The sequence below is a fragment of the Epinephelus moara genome, chromosome 20 (genome assembly GCF_006386435.1).
Source record: "Epinephelus moara isolate mb chromosome 20, YSFRI_EMoa_1.0, whole genome shotgun sequence".
NCBI classification, from domain to species: domain Eukaryota; kingdom Metazoa; phylum Chordata; class Actinopteri; order Perciformes; family Serranidae; genus Epinephelus; species Epinephelus moara.
Window position 1 is genome coordinate 19,213,703 of NC_065525.1, and position 26,130 is coordinate 19,239,832.

The 26,130-nt window shown below is 39.9% G+C and overlaps 1 protein-coding gene across 1 annotated transcript in view; it reads left to right on the forward strand.

Annotated features, from left to right (window-relative positions):
• The window catches only part of lrrc4ca (leucine rich repeat containing 4C, genome duplicate a), a 236,875-nt gene that overhangs the window by 86,394 nt on the left and 124,351 nt on the right, over positions 1-26,130 (forward strand). Inside the window, exon 2 of the mRNA XM_050073759.1 lies at positions 5,463-5,537. The gene's annotated coding sequence lies outside the window, so the exon portion shown is untranslated. The remainder of the gene's footprint in view (positions 1-5,462; positions 5,538-26,130) is intronic.

Consider the following 26,130-nt stretch of genomic DNA (forward strand, 5'->3'; position numbering starts at 1 on the left):
AGAGATGGGAGGCTTTATGTGGAGTCGAACTTACCAAAAACCTCTCAGGATGAGTGCTGCTTAATTTCCTTTCCTCATCTGTCAAATTGATTTTGAAGTCAGTTCTATTGGGGTGCAAGGTCAAGTATCGCACATCCAGATTTAGATTCTGGCCTCCTCCTTTTTCCTTTCCCATGAGGCAATAGCATGCTTAATGTTACTCTTGCTGACATAACCAATTTAGCTAGAGCCACTTTTGAGACAATTCAAGTCAACACCAATTTTCTCAACATTTGTTTGTCTCTAGGGGAGAATCACGGACAGTGCTTACTAAACTCACCAAGATATCAGTCGTACGTCTTGTTGTCTTTAATTGGTCATCCATCAACATGCAGTTATAATTTCATGCAGACATCAGCACTAGTTTGATTAACCCAAATTAATAGATATTCACGGTGTCAAGGTTAATCAGGAAAGAATCATGAACAAAGTGGTCAGTATGTCAATTCACACATTCATAAATTATTCATTACCTCATGATTCATTAATACAACATATTCATGACTTATGCATTGCTACATGTTAGTACATGTTGGCAGTGTGACTCTCAGGGAGTTAATGTCACTCTGGGGGGGTCACTCAGTCAATCCACCGCTTTGGTCCAGACTGAAATATCTCAATAACTATTGTATGGATGGCCATCAAATACGATACAGACCCCTTCCTCAAGTCAAAATTTTAATTTGTCCGATAGTTTGGTGTATGAATACCTGCAAATAATGATTTTCTCATTAGCTTCAGCTGCACTTATGCCTGTACAGATGGCGCACTTTAGAGTCATTTCCTGTGTATGTGTCCTGCCCCTTTAGGAGACCAGCAACAGTCCTGGGTCCATTGATTCTAATGGTATTGAAAAGTGAACATGAGCAAAGGTTATGAGAGATTCTTGCGCTGCATAGTGGTATATCTTCTTAACATTCTGAAACTAAAACGGCATTTTCAAGACTGACAAATCGGGTGAAATAAACTTTTTTCAAACCCTGTCTTTTCCAACATCACCCTCTCTCAAGATTTAGCAACGTCTGATTTGTATTGGGTTGACATCAGATAATGCTAGCAGATAAAAATAAGCAGCAAAATCAGGCGCAAACACTAACGACAATCCACACAACATTAACAACACTTCAAAACAAGGTGGGCGAATGCAAGGGAGAGACAGCCACACCCAAATTGGGAACCCGAAATGTCTCCATTTCATACCATTGGCGCAGCTTGTAATTCATTATCTTTTGTTGTAACACATCTTTGGCCTGTCTTTAGTGCTAATTAGCAAATGTTAGCATACTAAACTAAGATGGGAAATATGGAAAAATTGCCTGCCAAACAAATTTGCATGTTGTTTGTATGTTAGCATTCAGATGTAAGCAGTCAGCTAATCCCGCCCTACTTTGCTCTGATTGGCTAGTACTCATCATGCTGACGTATTGAGATCAGATATGGCTAGGGTTAGGACAAAGAGGTCATGGTTAAGGTCACTACAAACCAAAAACAGTACAGTAGGGCATGACAAGACAGAATACTCTTGGGGAAAAAAATAAGTTGCTGCGCCTAACTCTTTCTCATATTAGTATCTGGTTTGTCTGAAATAGGGATTTTGCTTTTGCAGTCGTTCTGCAATACGCATGATGGACCACTGGTGACAAAGGAAATGTGTCCTGTTTTGCTTCAATCTGTACCTGAGAATTCTCAAACTCACCAGCCACTTAATTTGGTACACCTATTAAACTGCTTGTTTATGCTAATAGGGCTGTCAACGAATATTCGAATTTAAATTCGAATTTGAAAAAAAAAATGGACCTTCGAATGTGAAAATTGATATTCGATTGTGGAGAAAAAAAAAACACCACCGCAGCTGTCCTCTTTGCAAGTGGGCGTTGGCATCACGTGCGCATTTCTCCACGCTGGTCGACAAGCGGTTCTGCTCCCAGCTGTTGTCTCCGTCACCCGGCTTGACACATTCGCTCGCGGCTCGCACAGAAAATAGACCAGACGCTGAAATGATCGCTGCAGGACGCAAGCCGGTCACGGTCCGGCACTTCGAGGCTATTCGCAGTGGCGGTGTGGCCACGGGTCAGAGAGGGGGGGCAAGCGAGAGTTCTGCGGTCGTTTATAACGTAATGTTATAGATAATTGTTTTATGTGTTTTAATGTGTAGGTATGTAAATGTTTTCAGAGACATTTATGTTGAAATAAAAATACCTACAAGTAGTTATGTTTCCTTGTATTAATACATATACAAGTATGTTTCCTTGTATTAGTTTGCCTTCTTGTGGACATAATGCAAAAAAAAAAAAAATTCGAATGGTTCTAACCTATGAGTTATTTTTAGAAGGAATATTCGAACGTCATTTTTGAGCAATTTTGACAGCCCTAATAGCTAATCAGCCAATCACGTGGCAACAAGTCAACGCATACAGGCATGTAGACATGGTCAAGACAACCTGCTGAAGTTCAAACTGAGCATCAGAATGGGGAAGAAAGGTGGTTTAAGTGACTTTGAATGTGGCATGGATGTTGGAGCCAGACGGGCTGGTCTGAGTATTTCACACACTGCTGATCTACTGGGATTTTCACACACAACCATCTCTAGGGTTTACAGAGGATGGTCCGAAAAAGAGAAAATATCCAGTGAGCAGCAGTTCAACCCACTACTAGCAAAGTGGCCGGTGAGCATATATACAGCTTATCTTGACTCAGTCAATATCTCAACACACCTAATGTCCTAAGTATCAAGTGTAATACTGTGTGGTTAGCCTACTTAGTGAAATGTGGGTGTCATAATATTTACTTTCTGTGAACATTTGTCTATGTCGTTGGCAAAGTGAAGTCAGTTACCAACTGTAAAGTAGAATTTCAGCACATGAAATTATGATTAACTATCGGTTTGTCAGATCCAGCACTTACAAATGCAGATTTTGTTTCCTAAACTGCGTTGAATGTTTAATCACCACAGACTTGGACACTTCCTATCTAGTACTTGTTCAGCAAGGCTAATCACAATACTGCTGTTTCCACATTAATTACTCTCAGAGTCTTGATACAGCTGACAAATGACTTCTTTTTTTTTTTTTTTTTTTTTCATTCCCTCACCGCCAGTGACATTCTGCATTCATGGACGGATAAAACTACTCTCAGAGAAGTGTCCCATGCAGTCTCTTCTCTCTACTGAGCCACTTTTTCTCATCCCTCTATTTCACTTTATCAACTCAAAGTACAAATTGGGGCTTAGTGGCTTGATGGTAAATTGAAATTCATTGAAGCATTTATATGACATTTAGCAATGGTTGCATAATGCAGGAATAATAAAACATGTGTCAAGCTGAACGGGTTCGCTCTCAGCCTTGTGCTATCTCATCATTAAGCCTACGCATGCAGGAGCAAGAAAATATTTCTACACACACACTATGTTTGTGTATGTGTTTCCCTGTGTGTCTGTGTGTCTACGTTTTTGAGTGCATGAGGACAGTTTGTGTGGGTAGAGATGTGCCTGGGAAAACGGTAGTGCTGCTGTACTGCACCGCATGCACATATAAGATGATTTTAATGCTGATCGCTGACATCTGAGGAAGCTCAAGCTACTCTAACCAGCCTTACACAGAGGTGCTTTCTCCATGACGACTATCGCCGCAGTATGAAGTTCATTTGTATTCTATGGTGCCTGTATAATTATGGCAGATTGGCAACTGAATCAAGTAAAAAAAAAATCTATTGGCTGGTCTCAAAGGCCTGAGACGTCAATAGTCTCCACTGCATGTCTTTAAACATCCTTATTACTGCCAATTTCCAGCCAGACCAACAACAACAACAAAACTATCGCTGCCTTGATTGCATCGAGGCTTAATGTGGCCGCAGTGTGCCTAATGTCCATCAGATTTCAATTGTACCAAACCAGTTTTGCTGTAAGAAGTTTATGTCGTGTTGAGATGTCAGCTCGATAAATGAGGCAGACTTGAATGTGTGATGATGGATCGATGCTGCATATTAAAGCTTTTCTTCACACAGTATGTTTAGATGTAAACTTCATCTAGTCACAAAGGGGAATAATTCACAATGTAATTATTGTGTAGCCTACAGCTATGACTCATGCCCCTCTAATGAGGAGATTTCCATATCTGATTTCCACATTTATAACAATCTATGCATCTATAACATATATTACACATCCATAATCTTAGTGTTCTATCAAAGTTTGACATTTTAATCAGATTTCTGGAAAATTTAACCCTTCTCTATTGGTTGTTAACTTAATTTCAAAGGCTTACTATGCAGGAGGATCCCAAAACACAATGTATAGACCAGTGGCGGCTGCTGGTCTTTCAAACAGGGGAAGCTCACTTTAAGTTTACATCATAAAATTTGTCATATTGTAGCGAGGCGGTAACTTATAAAAGGAACATTTAATTGAAGCCGTTTTTCAGCCACACTCATGCCATAGAACCACAGCAAAACACACCTCAAAGATTTTCAGATGGGTTTGTCAGAAGACTCCACTCGCAAATATCCGCATGGGACTGAGCTCGAAATGCGACAGTGCCGGTGTGTATTTCCAAAGCGCTGTCAATCACAAAGGGGTTCAGCCTTTTAGACAATTCCTCCAATCATCATGCATACACTGAGCATCCTCTCCTGCCTACCGCTCCATTAGGTCCCAGGGAAGCTGGAAGCTGAGCCTCCCTGGAAGTGACGATTTTGTCACATTTATCCAATGACCATCTCGCTTTTCTGCATGAAAAAAACCTGCTCAACACTGTCTCATAGGAATGCTTGGAGGCTCCGCGTCCACCGGCCTGACACGAGAATGTATGACAGGGAGGTCGCGTTTGAAAACTGGTGATAAACAGCTGACGTTTGAACATCATAGTCATGATGTGAAATGCATCCAAGCGCATGTTTAATGCAATGTAAATTCTTATTTGAATGTAAATTCAATAGTGCATATTTGACCATTTCTTCTATGGAATTTTAGGGGAAGTTCAGCCTCCCTTGTTGTCTCAGAGCAATCGCCCCTGGTATAGACTCATATAAAAGTAATCCCTCTCAGTCATCACCTATGTCCCACCAGACATTTGCCCTCTGCTTATATTTTCTTATAGTCTTCTTATATTGCTATATTTGCGATGTTTTTGGGCCTGTACCCTCACAGCACTTAGGTAAGGTTGAGACCTTTTAAAACTGTAGCGACCAGGTGCCAGACCATAAGCAGCAGGCATCCAAGAAAAAAATTGGGGACACACTGTTGGAAAAAATGCAGACATAGCAAGGCAAGACACTGGGGCTGGCTTTCACTTTGGCTTCCCAGTGTGTCTATATACTGAATATTAGATGTAACTAATTGGCCATTTGCAATGGTTTACCAATGTGTTTTAATATGCATTTCTTATATGCAGTGATATATGACTGTTACTTTTTTCCTGTTTTTGTAGGTCCTTGAAGTGGAAGAATCGATGCACATTGATTTGGACTAACAATGACAACCACAATATCTGAAGTTTTGAACAGTGAGTTGATCCATCCAGAATTTATTTTTGCTGTCACAGGCATATCTCTTTTCTTTTCTGTTAAGTGCAGACAGTGCATTCTGTAAAGGGAAACCACATTACAAAGATAATCAATGATATTCACAATTGTTCTTAAAGATCAATTTGCTCAGTCAGTAAAGTCAATGTATATACTGCTGTGTTAAGGAGTGATAAAAACAATTCACAACTCTTTAATTGTCAATGTTTCAACCCAAACTACCAAATACTGTAGAGCAGGGCAGCAGCACTGTTTGATACGGGATTCTATTTTTACACTACACATATTGTACAGCTTTTTGCTGCTGACAGCGGGACTTTCCTGAGGCGCAGTTTTTTTTTTTTTTGCTCTGACCTGCTTCAGTTTGGTATTTTGGTGACTGGTTGCAAGTATATATGTTTGAGATACTATAAACCCTCTTTTTACAGATTGTATGAATGTAATTTTCCATGATTGTTACCAACCCCTAACACACCCACCAATAACCAGACATTGCATTTTATTATATCCTATCCTGTTACCAAAGCCAAGTGTGCACCTGCAGCTATAAAACTACATTTTGTGGCCTTTTAAATTGATTTAGATTCCTAAGTGTTGAGTAATCTAAAGGAGGATAAACTGCTGATTTGTTATTAAGGTTGAGCCGTATACTCAGTTGAGACGAGTATCCGTCACAGATAATGTAGTTTTTACGAGTATATGTATCATCTGAGTAAAATGTGTCAATATCTGCATTTGTGATGAAGGAAAGTCCTCATTTGGGTAGCTGTGTTCAATCTCTTACTCTTGTGATAAAAAATGATCGAAAGCTCAATCCTGAGGTTGTTCTGTAAATTATTTTTTTATTAATAAAGCAACTTCTGATCAGTCCATATAAATTTAAGGCAAAAAATAACAACTCCTAGTTAGGTCCCATTTCCAGTTTATGTCACGCCCACAGATACAGATACAGTTACAGATACAGAAACATATACTGAAACAGAAACAGATACAGAAACAAATACTGAAACATATACAGAAACAAATACTGAAACATATACAGATAAGATAATTTAGTGGGTTAGATACAGAAACAGATACAGAAACTGAAACAGGTACAGAAACAGAAACAGATACAGATACAGTTAATTTAGTGGGTTAGATACATATATAGAAACAGACACAGAAACTGAAACAGGTACAGAAACAGATACAGATACAGTTAATTTAGTGGGTTAGATACAGATACAGATACAGAAACAGATACAGATACAGAAACAGAAAGTTAATTGAGTGGGTTAGATACAGATACAGATACAGATACAGAAACAGAAACAGATACAGTTAATTTAGTGGGTTAGATACAGATACAGAAACAGAAACTAAAACAGATACAGAAACAGATACAGTTAATTTAGTGGGTTAGATACAGATACAGAAACTAAAACAGATACAGATACAGAAACAGATACAGATACAGTTAATTAAGTGGGTTAGATACAAATACAGATACAGATACAGAAACTGAAACAGATACAGAAACAGAAACAGATACAGATAATTAAGTGGGTTAGATACAGATACAGAAACTGAAACAGATACAGAAACAGATACAGATACAGTTAATTAAGTGTATTAGATACAGAAACAGATACTAATGCAGACACAGATAATGGGGTACTTGCTCATCCTTGTGTGAAACAGCCCCAAATCTCCACTGGTGCTCCAAGGGGAAGCCAAGGGCCAGCGGGCCATGGCCGCTCATACTATAGCGTGAAGGGTAGTGGCATCCTGTGAAACTTGACAACCTAGGGCATCCATAAGTACCATGTGGGCTGACCATGTCAAAAAGGGGGCTGAATAAGGCTCCAAAGTTAAGCTAAAGTTTGGCGAGGGAATAACTGGCATGGCCATTTGAGCTTGAGCTCTCACCTCCTAATATCTGTAAGAAAATGGGTTGTATGGGTACCCAGGAGTCTCCCCTGAGCTTGAGAGGGCTTGTTCCTGGTAAATGTTTTGTTCCTTACAATCAATGCACACCTTCAAATTAAAGCTAAATGTATATTTTTTAAGGAAAATGACAAGCAGCCTAGATGAAAAAACATTTAATTGCTACATAAGATAATAAAACAGGATTGCTGTGAAACTTAGAATGTCAACTGTACCATTATTAGTCTACTGTAGGCACATCAGGTAATTATTAACTGTAAAATAAGAAACTTAAATATATCAGTGTACGATTCTGACATAGTTCTCAACTATAAGTGAATTCCTGAAGTGCCACCCCAACATTTTCAGTGGCCCCATCTGATCAGACATTTCTGCTGGCATCACTGCAAATTTCATCTCACAGTTACTTTTCTCATGTATGGCTGCAAAATTGCCAAAATTGGCCGATATGGCCATTCCTCATTTAAAGTGTGAAATCGCAAAGGACTACAAGCATGCTTAACATTTTCCATCCGTTCAACAGAAATCTACAGCTTTATTTAACATTTATTTTGGTAACAGTTTTGTATTCATCATTCATGAGTCATTTCACCTCCCCTTCAAGTGGTCTTCAGAGAATACTGAGAATTGAGTATTTGCACCTAATGAATTGTGAGTTTCTCTGTTGCTGTGGTTAACCTACAGAGCAAAACAAAGCGTAGTGATAGCAGTTTGTCTCTTTTCAGAAGTCAGCCATGTACAAGCCAACGGGCACACACACACACACACACACATTGATGCAAGACTCAAAAAGATGCATAAGGAATAAAAAAAAAATTAAAGGACAAAAGGACACATAAAAAAACTTGCATAGAGTCAAAGCAATTTTCACAAAGTGTTTGCAAGGCTTTTCATAGTCCTTTGTGCTACAATTTACAGAAAATTACCACGCATCAGTATGAGGAAAAAAGACATGGAGAGGATTTGGAAAGGCAGGTGAAAAACAGAGAGATTAAACCTTATATTTCAGCAAAGCAATCCAAAGCCAATATAAAGGGCTCTCCAAGCAGCACGCCTGCAGAGCAAGCAGGTGTTTGTGCTCTTATCGGGCTGGAGTCATGCCATATCAACCACAGCCTTTGAAATATGAGATAACATTGCACGATAAAGAACATTTGATGTTGAAATAGACTGATAGATGCGCACTGAGTGAAGCAAAGGAAGAGCCTTCAAATTTGCATGTCACATCCTGGAGATTAGGTTTAAGGCCTTCAACCACCTGTGATAATTCTGTGCTGAAGATGCTGCGGATTGTTATCTCTGGAAGCGGATGCTGCAAGTAGATTGCTTTATGAATTATTTGGATTGGTGTACTTCAATTATACATTAGTATGTCTGCTAGACAAGTCTCCAGTGGAGTGTCTGTTGCGGATTTTCCTGTTTCCTGAATTGTATAGTTGTGACAGTAAAAGCGACACAACTTGTATTATAATTACATTTAAGACTTTAAATTAATGACACGAGCTGCAGTTTTATTGAGTGCATAATAAACAGTCTGAACATTTTTATCTGTTTTTGATTCAAAATAAAAAATAGATACAATTAGGGTCACATGTGGTATCATTATAAATTATACAAATATAGATTTAATTTTGAAAGCAACCTTTAGTCCATCATGTTTTTAGAGTTACTGCTCGCTGTGTGACACAAACTGCACACTATTGTTGTTCTGTTAATGATATGCACATTTTAAGCATCTTATGAAACAGGAAGTCAGATAAAATACTGCTAAATTTGAATGGAGGAGTGTTCTCTAACTCAATTTAGCTGTTATACTCTTCCACACAGTGTGCCTCCCCCACTCTGTCTCTGTCTCTCAGACTGCATGCATGCTGTATGAGCGTATTCTGAGTGAGCACTCAAATGCCGAGTTTAAGCAAAAGGTGAGGCCTTATTAAAAATAATAAAATGAGAATCTGTGATAAAGTTTTCCCTTTAATGTCCAGATGCAACTTTTTTTGTATATGTAGAAAGTCACCGCATATGGAGCAGACTTTTCCATATAGTATTTTAACTGTCCATATGCAGAGGCACAAAACTTTCCATAAACTGCCTCATATCGTGTGCAACATATGAGAGGATCCAGGTGTTTGGTGTGTGTGTCGCTCGCCAGTGTGCATGTGTGTGAGTGTGAGCTCTGTTCGCTGCAGCTGGCTCACTGCTGTATGCTCCTCTGCGCTGAGGCACACGGACAGACCCCTTCAGCATTAATTACTGCGGCCATTAATCAGACTAGCACAAATAGCTGTGTAATCCCCCCACAATGCAGTTTTCTGGAGGGGGCCACCAGTGTTAATTGGATTTGATTGGATACTGGTATGATGCTGCACGCAGAACATCTTAAGGTAATAATTAGAAGATAGATCAATTGGTCCTTTGTGGCATTGACCCTATAGTGGAGGCTGCACTGCAGTCCTGAGGGCTGATAAAATGAAGTGCTTTATTTTGCCCTCAAGAGCATTTCTGATTAAGATGTTACCTTTATATTACTAAAATATCAGTGTGCAAAAGGTCTTGATATTATCCTACACAAATAAATCTCTGAAGGGAAATATGTAAATAGAGGCATGATATACAGTATGTGATTATTTTTGGAGATACCACTAATTTCTCAGGTTTTTGAAAGGTTAAATACATTCCTGCCTGTAGGAGCTTTATTATCTGGGAGAAACAGCATCTTTGAGATAATCTTAATACAACAATAGAGAGATAATAGCACACCTAAAGCGCTGTTGTACATTTGTTATAGCAGAATTATTAGGGAGTGTCTTTTCTGTTGATTTTCAGTGTCCTATCCTTTTTACAGACCTGAATTTAGGGCAGACGTGAGAAGCATTCCACACACAGATAGTATGTTACCAGTGTCTGTTTTATTTGAGTCAACCCAAAAATGTCCCTGCGCTGATGCTGCTTTCTGCATAATATACAGTAGCCTCACATAATTTGTGTTTTTTACATTGCAACCTCAACAATACAAATAAATCATTCAATTTTTTTGAAACATTTAATTTATACTTTCATAAATGCAGCAATTTAACACTGAGGCTCAATAATTTATTCTCCCTTCTTTTTCTTTTATGTGCTTTTTTTCCCCCGACCTCTCTCTTCTCGACCAATTTTCAAATTAGGCATCAATCAGATGTCACTCTTTAAAAGCCTGAGAAGCCATTTTGAAAAAAGGTGTTATAAATAAACCCACTATAAATGCAAAGGGACATGTAGTGAACACTTTCAACCCCACTTAACGTACAAAACAGTTTTTTCAGATATTTAGTTAGGATTTTTATTTTTTCTCACCTGTCGGAAAAATAAAAGGATAAAAAAGCACACTAACTTTAACATCTACATAAAACAAATTAAACCTTGACTCATTCATGTGGTGGTAGTAAACTGCTATTGAGAGAACCACTCTATGTGCCACATGTCTATGTTAGGTTTGGTATTTCTTGGGCCAATGGCAATCGAGTTTGGTCGCCTCACTGGTTCCCTTGGCTGTCAAGTCAGAGCCCATATTCCCGCTGCACATCTCTCTCTGCCTCCTGGCAGAAAGAACAAACCAAATAAGTGGCTGTGCTTTCTTTCAAGAAGCCACTGTCTAAACACAGTCTTTTTGTGTCTAACGTGTGTTAACGTCCTTTCAGTTGCACTTTGCCGCTGAGGCGGTGTGTAGAGATTGGTTAATTGTTGCTTCGCCTCCACTGGAGCCGCCGCAGGTTTCCTGCAGGGACAAAAAAAAAAGGCACAAGGCCAGGCGAGGCCAGAGAAAGGATGGGCCATCTGGAGAAGGATTTGCATGGGGGCCCATGTAGTGTACAGTTCTGTTACAGACTGACTCCATACAGTATGTGTGTGCAGGGTCATAAGTTCATCACATCTCATGAGACCAGTAACTTTTTTTTAAAGATATTTATATGAGCTGACAACGACAAACACTAAAAGTACACTTAGAGGTTCCCTGTGGAGTGTTTTGACCCTGAGCAGCACTTTTCAGTCTATTAGCGTTTTCCTTATATGGGGCACACACATGCAAGCTCGTGGGTGACCCGGCCACACACAATGTGTTTTGGCGAGTAACACTGAATGTAAACTTTTGCTAGTATACAGGAGAACTTAATGCGATAATGCCTTAAGTGCTGTTGGAAGTATAAAAATTTCATAATTAAGGAGGCACATATCATAACAATTTTGACATTGGCAGTCAAAGCTGTTAGTAAGATTAACCAAATGTTTGAGGTGCACAATATGAACATGCCCAATATATAAATATAATTCAGTCAGGAACACTTTAGTCAAATAAACTTTATTTCCATTTGCAGTATTATATTTGGTGGAATGGCTCTGTTCTGGGGCCCCTCTGCCTTTCCTCGGACCTACGCACAAAGCCTCTTCTACATGCCTATGTGGAAAGCATAAGGCGGAGAAAGCATACCTCTCCATCCTTCTGCGTGCCTATGTGGAAAGCCTGTGGTGGAGAGAGCACACCAGTCTGCCCTTCCATGTGCAAATGAGGAAAGCCTGAGGCAGAGAGGCAAACCTGTCTGCCCTTCCATGCGCCTACATGGAAAGCCTAACTGTGCATTCACACCGGGCGCGAGTGAAGCAAATTACTCGTGCGTAACGCGAGAGGTTGGATGCCGGACCATTTTGTTAATTCGCGTTATCGCGTCAGTCGCACAAGTAGCCCATTTTCACTAGATAACAACATCTGGCCCGCCAGTCTCTCCTCAACCATGGCTGAGATAACCACGATCGCTGCTTTGTACCTGCTCTGGAAGTCCCAGATGCGTCAGAGGGCCAAACGCCGTCGTTTTTCTATCCTGCAGAAGCGCAGGCTTGGCGAGTTTCACCACCTCCTCCAGGAACTCCGTCTGGATGATAGCCGCTTTCAGCGGTACTTCAGGCTGACTGGGGCCCAGTTTGAGGACCTGTTGGCGAGGGTTGGTGCCAGGATCTCCCGGCAGGACACCAACTACAGGCGCTCCATTTCAGCTGCGGAGCGCCTGTCCATCTGTCTCCGGTGAGTAGCAGTTTATTGTTGTGTCAACAATTGGATGTCAGGGCGTCAAGACATCGCTGACGTCGTGATGCCAGTGACGTCGGGAGAATCGCTGATTGGCTTTCGCGGCACAGCGTCACGCGAATTCGCCTCAAAAGTTCAACATTTTCAACTCGAGTGATGAGGCGATGGACGCGAATTTTGCGGCTATCGCGTCGCGCCTACGCGTCTATCGCGTCCATCGCTTTGCATTGACTTTGTATGTAATCTCGACGCGCGAATTCGTGCTCGGTGTGAACGCATAGTAAGGCAGAAAGAGCAGCAAAGACCCCCCAGGAACAGAACAGAGCAGCATCAATGACAAACAGAAATGACACTGATAAGTCAGACATGACATAAAAAGCAGGCGCTGGGGTGGAGGCGGGTTGCAAAGCGGCTAGCAGAGGAAGCAGCAACAGTAGGCAGGCCAGAGCAGTTTAAATAGGGCACCCTGAATGAGATTCGCCAATCAGTTGCATAGAAAGGAATCATGTGATCTATCAGCTGACTCCCTTCCATCAGTCAGCTGCTCCATCAGTTGATTGGGCTGTTTGAGATCAGCTGATGTAGCTGGGATGTGAGCTGAGCTTGACATCGTGTCCTGCCGGAACTAACGTTGTGCTCAATTTTTGTTGAACCTCAGTCCAAGGCAGAATAAATGTATTCCTGTAGTCCTCCATAATTCAGTTTAACACGCTCCCATTTTTAATATAATAAATAAATATATTCTTATTTATTATTGCAATTTTTTGATGCAGTTTGTGAGTCACTCCAATATTCAACCCTTGAGTATTGATTGTTTGTGACACAGTGCTACTTAGCTTTGGACAGCTGGAGGGAAATTACTAGAAATTACGTTTGCACATTTGACATATTTGGGTTTTACACCATGACTAATTAATTGTGAGCTCCACAAATGCACAATGAACTCTAAAGTAGCATTAGGCTAGTTTCCACTTGTTTGCTGAGGACTGTTTGGAAGTCAGGGCAGTACTTTTGAAACAAAGGAGAATAATTACATTTATACTCTCTCTGCGTGTATGCAACAAAGGAATTTTTATATATTGTAATACGGTCTATGACTCAAATGTTTATGAAGCATCTATGAATATCAGAAACTCCCCAGAGACCAGACGATGACTAACACGAAAAAATCCAAAGTTATTATCACCAGACAGCCCTTGAGGGGCTCCTGCAGTCACCTTCACCAGACAAGTGAGAACTAAACTTGTATTGTTTTCAAGACCGCGCTGCAGCTCCACAGAGCTACTCCACTGTGTGTTATTTGGGAAAAATGCCACACTTTGTCTCATTAAACCGTCCCAATTCATTTACGGGTTCAGATTACTTTGTTCTGCTGTCTAGCTGTGGGACACTGCTCTTCATGCTCACAGATGATATTTAGATGATGTTTACAAAGGAAATATATTACATTCTCACATGCAGCAATTTTAGTTCCAGTGAAATGATATATAAATTGATTTTTTCTAACTAATCTGCCCCATCAATGAGACATAATTCATTATCTGCAAGGACATTAAGAGTATTTACATCTGTCCTTTAACTCTGAATCCACATGTAGATTTTCCATCTATACGTTTGGCCTTAATTTTTGTTTTGGAGCAGCAAAGGCATTACTAGTGGTAGATTGTGCTATCCCTTTTTCCTGCGTCACTGGGTCCCCAGCGGCATCAATCAATTTGGAGCTCTTTCTCCAACAAACACACTCTCATCAATGCGTACATAACCTGCAGTGAGCACACTGTGCACTGAAACAGCACCAGACCCAGAGAGCATTAACCTGCTATTGGTCTCCATCTTCCTCTATTGCTTATATTGATTAGTTTTGGCTGTTTTTTTTTTTCTTCAGTGTCGAGCAAAAATGTTTGAAACCTGTAAAACATGGGAACGACACTCACAAACATGGAACACAAAGAGGATATTCTGCAGGGGCTTGGGATGAGACTGTCACTTGGGGTATCATTTAATAACATTGGATTGAATTCATCTTTTTTTTATTCTTTTTTCCTTTTAAGCAAAACACAAAAGTATTACATAAAAGATGACCATCAGGTTCCAGAATATCTTAGGATACAGCTGTGACTCCTAGCAGAGTAGCAGGTGATGAGACATTAAACTGATTGTAGATTGCACACTCTGGCTCCATATGCATCTCTCCCATTTTGATGACATTTCAGCCTTAGGGCCTATTTCAAGATCTATACGTTTAGGTGTATGTTCGTTGATCTTGAAGCGGGCCCAAAGGCTGAAACGTCATTAAAATGGAAGAGATGCACATGGAGCTGGAGTGTGCAACACTTGTTTTACACAATCCAGTCTACTGCCAGTGATCAGCACCTCATTATAATTCTTGGTGCGCACTCCTTTTATTTTTAAAGACATTTAATTGAAACATTTGAATCCAGATCAGACTGAATAACTGAAAATGATCTGCTTGACATGTTCTTAAAAGCATGTATAAAATTAGGAGTGGGGGGAAAAATCAATACAGCATAGTATCGCGATATTTTGTGTGCCGATATTGCATTGATACCCTGATGCCAAGTATTTTATTTTTTTATCATAAACGTAATTAATTTTTGCAAATACACCCTTTTGGTACTGGCATAATAAAATCAATTGCTTTTTCAGTCCACTAGATGGTGCTGATTTTTTTTCTTGGTGAGGTCGGCAGAGGTCTCAGTCAGCGGCATTTGGAAGGAAGTTCATTAAAACAAAATGGAGGCACCAGAAAAAGAAATCAGAAATGTACCATTGGCGTTTAAATCAAACGTCTGGACTTATTTTGGACTTTTTAACACAGAAAGAAAGAAGCAGTGTCAGTTTCAGAATACTCCAGGAATACAACGAACATGTGGGCTCACCTCATACTTTACCACCCAGAGATAGCGTTAGCCACTAACAGCCAAGTTAGTGCTAAACTTGCTCCGCCAAAAAATCAACCAACACTGGACACACTTAGCATGACAAAACTACCATTCAACTCTAAGAGAGCGCAGAAAATAACACCATCCATTACCTACTTCATGTGCAAAGATCTGCGTCCATACAGCGCTGTTTAAATTAAGGCTTTTGTTACATGCTAAAAACACTGGAACTACAGAGAAGTGAGGCATACAGTTGAGGAATCTTTTGAGTACAGCAGGAAGGGTGGCATTACCTTGTGATGCCTGGACTTCAAAGTCAGTGGATTCATATGTGATTATAACGGCACATTATCTCACAGAGGACTGGAGACTGCTGTCTCACATTCTCCAAACTAGAGCAGTACAAGACAGTCATACCTGAGCAAACATTGCAGACCTCCTGCAAAATACAGCACAAGAATGTAACAGACAACCCTTCTAACATGGGTGTTGCCATTCAGTTAGGGGGATTGGCTCATGTGCTTAATCTGGCCTCACAGATGGTGTTAAATCTGCCAATGGTTGAGTTTGTCAGGTGTATGCAGCATTTATGACAGGTTTTATGATGGTGTTGGTCGGCCTGTCTGTTTGCATAGCATTCTGCTGCAATAAAAATGATGTGACAGATTGAAAACTTTATCTTGTGAGGTAAAACTGATGATAAAGTTTTCCTTTGGGGAAATAATTTGCAGTTGGAAAAAAGGTAATAAATTGCAGTATATCACAATTTATTGTATCAAAATGCACAGCATATCGCAATAATATCATGATTTAAGTATCGTGATAATATCATATCATGACCTAAGTATCGGGATACTATATATTGTGAGTCCTGTGCCAATTCCCACCCCTATATAAAATTACTGCATGATTTACAAAGGCAGTGAATAGTTTCTCAAGTACTCTCATTTAAGGTACCAGATGAATGAAAAACCCAACACACTTGTTGTCTCTGTCAAAATGAGAACATGGCAGGAAAAAAACTAAGCGTGCTGACTTATTTGCAGATGTATTTACATGTAGAGATGAGACCATCCTTAAGAGCAACACAAATTTACAATACAAAACACTCCACGATTCACATGAATTCCAAGGCTAAAGGTGCTTCAGATCAATTTAATAGAGCTTGAGATGTGTTGCCTCTATAGTTTGTCTTTTTCGGTGTTTTTTTCCCCCTGCCACCTCCCCACACCACCACAAAGAGCAGTGCACTTGCCACAACAGACTGATTGAACAAGTAGAGAAGCGTGTTTGAGGCGCTGAAGGACATGAGCCTCCTAGCCTGCTGCACTATCTCTACGCCCTCTCTCCGGAGGGTGATAGGTGTCAGTGACTACCAGCTTTTCTTAGAAACCTTCTACAAGATATTTTATCTCCCAAATGTCGAGCTGCAGATTGGACTTCTCGAGTCACTACTGCTCATTCCCCTCACTGCTGCCACAATAGGCAATAAAGAACTCATATGAGAACGTCTGAAGCTGGCAGGAACCTGAGTTAAATCTGAAGTCAGAGCAAACAATAGTAGTGACATGGCCATTACCAAGGGTGTAGCAGTCTGCAGCATGTCTGACAGAGTGCTCTGCAGGTCAGAGAGGTGTTACTGTTTATAAAGCTTGCCAGCCTTGTTTAAGAGTCCAAAGTTTATTGGATGTTTGAAAATGTTTTGAGTTATTTTGGTCAAAGACTTCTGATTACAACGTTCCACGACAAATTGCGTGAAATTATGTTGTTATTGTTAAAAAACTCAATGAAGAGGACCAATAATAGCAATTTAAGGGTCTTTTTTGTTTCTCCACCAGCTTGCTGTGTTCTTTTCTCCAATAATGACACTTAATTTTGAAATGAATTGATTACAGTTACGACTTGAAAGAAACAGAGTTCAAAAGAAAAAACTCTTTAGAAGGCGTGACACAATGAAATATATAATTATGGTATACTTAAAGAGATACTTTGCCAATTTTCACCCAGCTTTGTATCATAACAGTGTGGGTTGTATGTGTAAATGAACTGTGGTACTGTTCCCTCCATCTAACCAGCACTCTGATCTCCCTGCTCCTCTCCCAGCTCTAATCTACAGTATGATGTGTTTCACGTCATTGGGTGGATTTTCACTGGCTCTAGCACTGTTTCTCTTATGACAGATTGTGCGTCTGCACTAGGGCTGCCCCCTGATAGTCGACCAAATGTTAGTCAACTAGAAAGGTCATTAGTTGGCAAGATTGCCATTTTGTCACAGAAAAAAAAGAAAAAGTGAAACTCTATTAGGAGCTGCACCTTGTCAAAATAAATCAGAACCTATATGACTGAACCATATAGGAATTTAATCTGAAATGACAGACACAGGAGGTGGCCACGCTCAGCAGTCAGACAGGAGTCACGTTAATTTCCAGGGCTGGTACCTGCGGTTATTACCCAGGCTAGTTAATAACATGTTGGGCAGGAAATCCAAAGTGTGGGATCATTTTGAGAAGGTGAAGGATGAACCCAAGGTGATATGTAGGCCTAATCCCAATACCCCCCCTTGTCCACACTACCCCTTAGCCCTTGGCCCTACCCCTAGCCCTTGCCCACTACCCCTTGGCCCTCAAAATGAAGCAACAACGGATAGGGGTAGAAATCTTTCCCTAGGAATTGGTACACCACTCACTACGTCACGGCGTTGGGTACGTTCACGCATACGTAACTATTTTAAACAGGAAGCTGCGTGCCATCTACATTTCCAACCGGCATCTACAATGGAGTCTCATTCATCCTACCGCATTCATCATGCTTCGTTTGATGAACGACAGACGACAGGGGACTTCTGCTAGCTAGCTAACGAACGACAGACGACAGGGGACTTCTGCTAGCTAGCTAACCATCTAACATCACGAGGCAGCATAGTATAGCTGGCGTGTTATCATAATGTGAAAAGTCCGACAATTTTGGAGAACAGGACAGACGACAGATGCCAGATAGTTGGAGCTTGCTAGCTAGCTAACAAGCAATCTGACAACGGTAACGTTAGCTATGTATGAACTTTTTTCCCCATCTTTTGCTCGGTGGTAGCTATGGCGACGTCTACCCCTCGCTGGCAAGTCAGCATCTGAAATCCCTCACTCCGAAGGGCTAGTTTTATACCCACTACCCCGCGTTATGCCCTCTACCCCAACACACAAAAAGAAATTGGGACATCACTACCCCTCGCGGGAACGTGCAAATGTAGGGGTAGGGCCAAGGGGTAGGGCTAAGGGGGGGTATTGGGACAGGCCCGTAAACTTATCTTCATTCGTCAACTTTAAACTTGATGTATCATCTGAAACATGTAAGTAGCTACATGCCCATTAGCCACTTAGCACAATCATTACTGCTTTGCCGACAGTGTCATTAACAGGCGGCTCGCTCAGTGTGTGACGTGCACTTGTAGATAAAATATAGGCCTATATTAATGAAGGCTCATTAGTACGGTTTTGTGTTTCTCTGTAATGTAGTACAGTGTTAACAATGTTACTGATACTATTCTTTCTCACACCTTCAACTCAAACCATCGTGCTGCCCCACCCAAAATTTGTAATTGCATAATTATATGGTAAACATGCTAGCGACTAGTTGACTAATGGCCCCAAATTACGATTTTTGGTCAACTTGGAAAATTCTTGGTCAGGGGCAGCCCTAATCTGCATCTTTGTATGCTAGCAAAGAGTATAGAAGGCCACGCCCCAACTCTAACCAAACTCCAATACACCAAGATTCTGTCACTGTATTGCCTATTTCTTATCTAAAATGTCTCCAGAAATCTATTTGTGTGCACTGTTTGGATGTAATACAAAATTTGTGAACAGAACATGGATGCTGTACTGTTTCCTGTATTGTAGATATAACACTAAGCAGTGTTGATCAAATATGAACCAAGATTCTGTTTGTGTTGCCTATTTCTTGCCTAAAATGTTTTCAGAAACATTATTCAGCCTATCTTTTCACCGTAATTCGAGATCTTTTGTCACCTGCAGGTCGCCATATTTTTCCTGTGTTGAAACGGACAAGCTGTTGTCGTAGTTGTAGGCTTTCTACCTTTTGAGCAAAGCAAATGTAACAGGCCTTTTTTCCGTTTTCTCTGGTCCTGTAGCACCAATTTCAAAAGTAATTGTATCTTTCTACTGCCTAGCCAGTCCAGTTTTATGTAAAATCCATTTTTCAAGCAGTGAAATACACATTTAACATTTAGTCTTTTTTAAAAAAATTTCAAGCCAGCCTCCATGGGGTTGCATGACTTCTCAAGAACACAACGTTTAGAGTGGTTTCTTTTTGCTTAAAGGGGAACTAATGTCTTTTCAATCTGGGCCCTATTTTCCGATCTACTTTTGTCTAAATGAGTGATAGGATGTTGAATATTTGACATTTCTCCAGTACGAAGCTCGGGCTGACCTGCCTGCAGCCCGTGAGCGTGCGCTATATTAAATAATAGGGCACTCAGACAGCATCAAACAACGTCAAAATACGTCCACTAAAAGTGCATTATTTTCACACAGATAGGCTCAGATTGTTAGTATAATTATCTAACAACATAACGGAAAGGAGAAATGAACGTCTGTGTTTACCTTTAGCTGGATTCGGACATGTTCCTCTGCCTGTTGCTGCTCCCTCTCTCTCCTCGTTCGCTCTTCAGTTTCAATGAGCTCTGTGTCCTGTATATCCGTGTACTCCGTGTTCAAATAAATACGGGCGGTCATCAAATTCAAATGGCTCATCCAGATCCAGTTGGTCAAAATAGGGTAAAAATTCAGCCATGACTACTGTGTGGTGGTGGATGTAGTTTGACGTTGTTTGACGCTGTCTGAGTGCCCTATTGTTTAATATAGCGCACGCTCACGGGCTGCAGGCAGGTCCGCCCTAGCTTTGTACTGGAGAAAAGTCAAATATTGAACATCCTATTACTCATTTAGACAAAAGTAGATTGGAAAATAGGGCCCAGGTTGAAAAAAACATTAGTTCGCCTTTAAGAAAATGGTAATAACCAGTGACCCATATATATTAAGTGTGATACCTCTAATTTGAGTAGTTCTCATAATTTCTTCTGAACTGCTTGAAGATGTTCCTCTTTGTAAATAGCCAACTGAAATATAATGAAAATACAAAACAAATCACAGCTCTATCAGAGGGGTTATGTAAGTCCTGTGAATGAGAGGTTACGTGAATATCTTCTGCAGGCTTGGACTGAAGAGCAATGAAAAAACTGAGAGGGATTGCAGACATGCTGTACTGCAATTTCTTAAATGAAAAGGTTTTCTTTTGTTATTCTGAAAGGTTTTGATGGGTTTATACCACAAGCATAGTTGTGTACTCCTGCTTATATGTAATATTAAGGGTTTATATGTTTATTTGTCAAGAGCATATTGCCCATATCACTTTATTAGTTTAAGTGTAAACACAAACAGCCATATGCCATGGCTTGTTGAGCTCTTTCATTTGCTTTTGAATCTCAGAGAATTGATTTTAAAGTATGTTGTTTTCATAATGCCATGCATTTCACTTTATGCAGGAAATAGTAAGTGAATGCTTTTTAATATTACAGTGACAGATGTTTGAAACAGCGTATCCATCACTATCACGTACTGAGGACAACTGGAGTTATATGGAGGTGTTTAACTCTAATTTACAAGTAAGCTGCTTATTTATAATAAACTCAAGATTGTTGCTTATTTTTATTTATCCAAGTTAGATAAATGCAAAGTACACAACGTTGATAGAAGATTACTGTTGCTACATTATATCAGAAATATGAGGTTGGAAATTAAGACCAAAACAAAATTTTTCATCTCCTGATCCAATTTGTACTTTGATTTAAATCATTTTGCTCCAAATCTTTTTTCCTTTAAACATCCAGGCCAAGCACAGGGTATGATTCAAACTGCGTCTTTGTTAAGTAATGAATTTATCTCTACAATGCGAGCCAAATGACTCAACTCTTTCACAAGAAATTCTATGGTTATGCATGATGCAGAAATCCAGTAACAGCCTGATGTTAATCCCATTTGTCAATTGCACTGTTTGTCCCGTTGTCTAAAGACTGCGAAGTTCAAACACCTGACATGGATTGCTGCTCTATCTTAGGTGTGATTTACACTCTCACGTCAGCGTTAGATCATCCGGGCCTTGGAGGGATGTGATTGAAGTCTGATTGGTTCTTATCTGAGCATGAAAAGCTTCTTCTAGACCCCTATGCTACGTTCAAGGTACATGTACATTATTTCATTCTGAAGCAACTGGATAGCTGTACTCCAGTGTATTGGTATATTTATCATATTATGTTATCATGTGACAATTCTGCTAACACGGTAAAACAAATACCTGGAAGCAGAGTGGGATCTGTTGTCTAACATCGGGGTTTTTCCTCAACATGCAATGCCATTTATTAGCATTTCGAGAGACCAGAGTATAATGTGCATATGAGAGAAGTGTGCACACACTGTGTTGGTGATGTTGGTGATGTCAAGGGGGAAATTGCTTTTCTGGGACCCCTGCTGCACTTCAAGGGTCTTGCTCAGGGCTTATGTGATGTCTGTTTTGAGAGGATTGCCTCCTGTTCGCCCGGGATTCGGGGAAATCTTTCAGTTTTGTAAGAGAAATTTTACTTTATGTAATTTATTTACTAAAAAAACTAAAATGTGCTGAGGGCCCTTACTGTTGCTTAATGTAGGTCATATGATAAATACAGCAATGTTGCTTTTGGTGTCTGAATCGAGTGATTATAGTTTATTTATTTAAAGGTTGGCTCATTGGATGAAGGCGACACAAGTAAAGACATGGACCTCGTTTTCTTCGTTTTCGGCACTATAGCAGCAGCTTAAATTGTTCTTACGCGATAGCTGGTGTTTGGGTGTACTCACAAAACAGTATAGGTATCCTGCTGCTTCCATGACTGAGAATAAAACAGTGTGACCCACTGCTTGGATGTTAAATGGATACCTTGTCTTATCTTCAAGTTGTCACCTGTTATTGCATTTCTGTAACACTTAAACAATTATTTCGATAGGTTTTCCGTTGGTGTCTGTCTCACTCCCCTGCCCTCTCCATGTATAACATACTTAGCCATCCGAATGGCTTCCCCTGTTCATTCTGATGCTAATCCATAATTCTGCTGAAAAAGAAAGGCTCTCTGGAGCCCAGATCAAAGGCTCGGCTGTTCTCAGCAGGGCCCAGGTGTTTAGAGGGAACTGCAAAGGCAGGGAGAACACCCATCTCTTTTTCCCATTAAAAAAGGGCAATTATGAAAGCCCCCTTCGCAGCTTATCATAGGCTGAAATGGCGGTCCTTGTTGTGGTTTAACAAATGAATAATGGAGTGCTGATGCTGAACAAGAAAGACAGTTTATCAAGATTTGTCTATAGGTGACTGTGGGCCTTGGTTTGTCAGTAGGGCTTGTGCTCTGGCTTTCTGTTAGTTCCCCTTTGGAGAAATGTTTGCATTTCAAGAAGCTGGCGGAAGAGCTATTTCAGAGATGCACCATGATTAATAATAATAATATGGGATTAGTAATACACTTTTATCCTCCTCATCTACACTAACACATGCAGGAGCAAACTGCTTCATGATGCATTCTTCATGTATTTCCCGTCGCATGTCTATGACCAGTTTTTAATACCACAGGGTGTAACCCCATTTACACTGCTTTAATAAAATTCAAGGTTTATTGGGCCAACATATCCCCAACCCCAACTACTTAAGCTAACTCTGAGTGTGAGCTGTAAATCCCAGACAAGATTTGGTATTATAATGCTACAGATCTCTACAGAGTTATGGGCTGGGCTGGATTTGTGCCAGGGACATTTAAGCTGTATTTAAGTTTCTTGTGACCAAGGTTAATTGTATTTCTAAATCAGCAGATGATGTATTGTTCTGATATTAGATTTACTGAATGGAATATCCTCAGTATAACTGATCTCCAATGTTAGATTAGTAAGCAGAATCCCAGCCCCACTGCAGTCGACACCTCAGTGTGGGAAATGTGCTAATCTCTAATGTCATCAGTCACTGTCTGAAATATTCTTTTCCCGTAGGATATGGATTAAAATTCACACATTGGTTATCCAGCTTAATTTTCTCGGTAGTGCCAGCAGGGTTTAAATTGTTTTAAATCCACCTAATATGTGTGTGATCCGAGCTCTTCTATCCGTTGACTAATATCTAAAAATCAATTCAGAGCAAGGGAACATCCCTTTAAAAAATGTGTTTCGTGATTTGCATTTGCACATTGCATTTCTTTATTTTTGCATATTGTTTTATGAAACGATGAAAACGGCACAGCAGAGACTGTCATCCACAATCTAAGCAGTTTCACACTGTTAAGTTACTAACATCTTTGCTCAAATTGCTTGTTTGCTCAAATTACTATGGTAGTCTCACAGGGGTACTTATCTCTACTGGAACCGCATATCTGCACATGATTACAGGTTTCAATCACAGTTTACAGATTCACTGCTAAACGTGGAAAAAAAAAGGAAGACATGTAGAAGAGAAACAGGCAGCACATCATAAGTTTGTCCTGATGTTAGTCAGTTTTTTAGTTGATTTGACTTTAACTAAGTTTACATGCACAAAGTAGTCATGCGTTTCCCTTATTCCGAAAAAGACAAAATGAATGAAAATGAATATTTCACTACTCCCACTCCCACTTCAGTGCAGCCCTGTAGACTCTGTTTAATGTTTCCTAACATGTTGTGTATCACATCAAAATATAGAAAAGTGGAACAGTTGGAGCAGCTTCTCATTTTGTTTCTAGTATGCAACATAGATGTTTTTCAAAGTTTCCTACTAGTGGTGGATTATTGGACCGTGCAACAAACTGGACACAGTCTCCTTCCTCAAAAAGGTTGATGTTGCAATACCGTAAAACTTCAATTAAAAGTCCAGTCCCTTTTACTAGCCCGGTGTGGCTAGCTACACATTTTGACAAATAAAGGCCTGACTCAATTAGACACCTGGTCTGGTTGCCAAGCAGTTCATTTATTTATTTTTTATAGAAGTTGTTCGGATGTATAAAACTGGGTTGTTGGCTACTTTAAATTATGTGTCCATTCCTCCATTACCATGTAAGTTATTTATGTTCCTTTAGTCCATAAGGGTCCTCAGATCAAAAGAATCAAAGGAGTTCTTCATAAAAGGTAATCCAAGGTGTGAGTATTGGGTGCTGTGCCAGTATGTGCCGTAATCCTCGAGTGCTGTAACTCACTGTCTCTCTGATGTGCTGTCTGTCGGAGCTTAATGATTCATAATTGATATATTTTCTGAAGCCTAAAGTGATATTCATATTGGTTTAAAATAAACAATTTGATTGTATTTCCTGACCTTTGCTTAGCCAGAATTTTGTGCAAAATGAATAAAAGCCTGTCCCAAATATAGGCCTGTTGATTTCAGTTATTTAAGCAACTAATTGCCTCGGCTATTAATTGAAGATTTTTGGTATTTGCACATTTCCAAAAATCTGCCCATATCCATGTCTTTCATGAAGTTTAAAAGTAGGTGTGTTTCTTCCTCCAATCAGAAATTTTGGCTTTTCTTTTAAGCACGTATTTCTACACCAGCCTTGCAAACTGTTGGCGAGTTGGTTTGTGTACTACATCTCCATGACAACCCATAGAGCTGACCGTAAACAGGCAGGAGGCCTTGTCGCGGAAACTGCACTGAAAACCCCAATTGAGACTCATTTCCCAAGGGGGCTGCACCCATGCCCATATAATGCTAATAAAACCTGAATAATTATTATTAAAAATAATTCATCACAGGAAATTTGTAATGATCCCAGGTTTGATTTACATAAACAATTATGGAGTTGAATGTTGGGGGATCACATTTGGGTGAGAGTTGCAGTAACATAAGCAGAGGTTTGAATTGAACATTTCTACTGAGATCTGATATCTTTAAAGGCAATATGCTGCATTAGCACCATGTTGGGTAAAGTAAATCATGGCCTTTGCTATGCTGTAATTCACTCGGCGCTAATAATTGGTCGTTTTACAGGGTTAAAATGTATACTGTGTTTTTTGTGGTGATGGTAGAAACACTTATTCAAAATATTAATATGCATATTTGCTGAATGCGTCTATCATGTATGAGTCATGCTGATTCATTTCAGTTTTTTTTTATGCTTATATAGCCCTGCATAGTCTGGGCTGTCAGTTACTTAAGACAAGCTCAGTTGATTAAAGCAATGTGCAGTGTGTGTACATCCTCATTCTGTGTGATTGACTCTTCCTCTTGGCACAAATCAATAGTGATTTCATAACAGACATTAACTTTTAAAAGGCCAGCTGAAATTAAATTGGGTTTTCTTGTGATGCACCATCAGGATCTCTCTCAATCAGTATTCTACCTTTTTTGAGGAAAAATAATAACTATTTAAAAAGGATGAATTACATATTTTTATTAGTTTTAAACAAATGGTCTCATAATGGCAGCTTGCCATTATATATATCAGTGACATCCCTTTTGTTATTTGTCTCTGCAGATGGAAAACTTCTTGATCAAACATTTCATTTTGAAATGTTTTTTTCATAAAGCAGTGACTGTCAGTGACATGATGTGTATGTGTGTTTCTTCATCATCATTAAATGTTAATAGATACCATAACCTCTGACAGTGTATTGCAATCCGACGCAACAGCTGTGC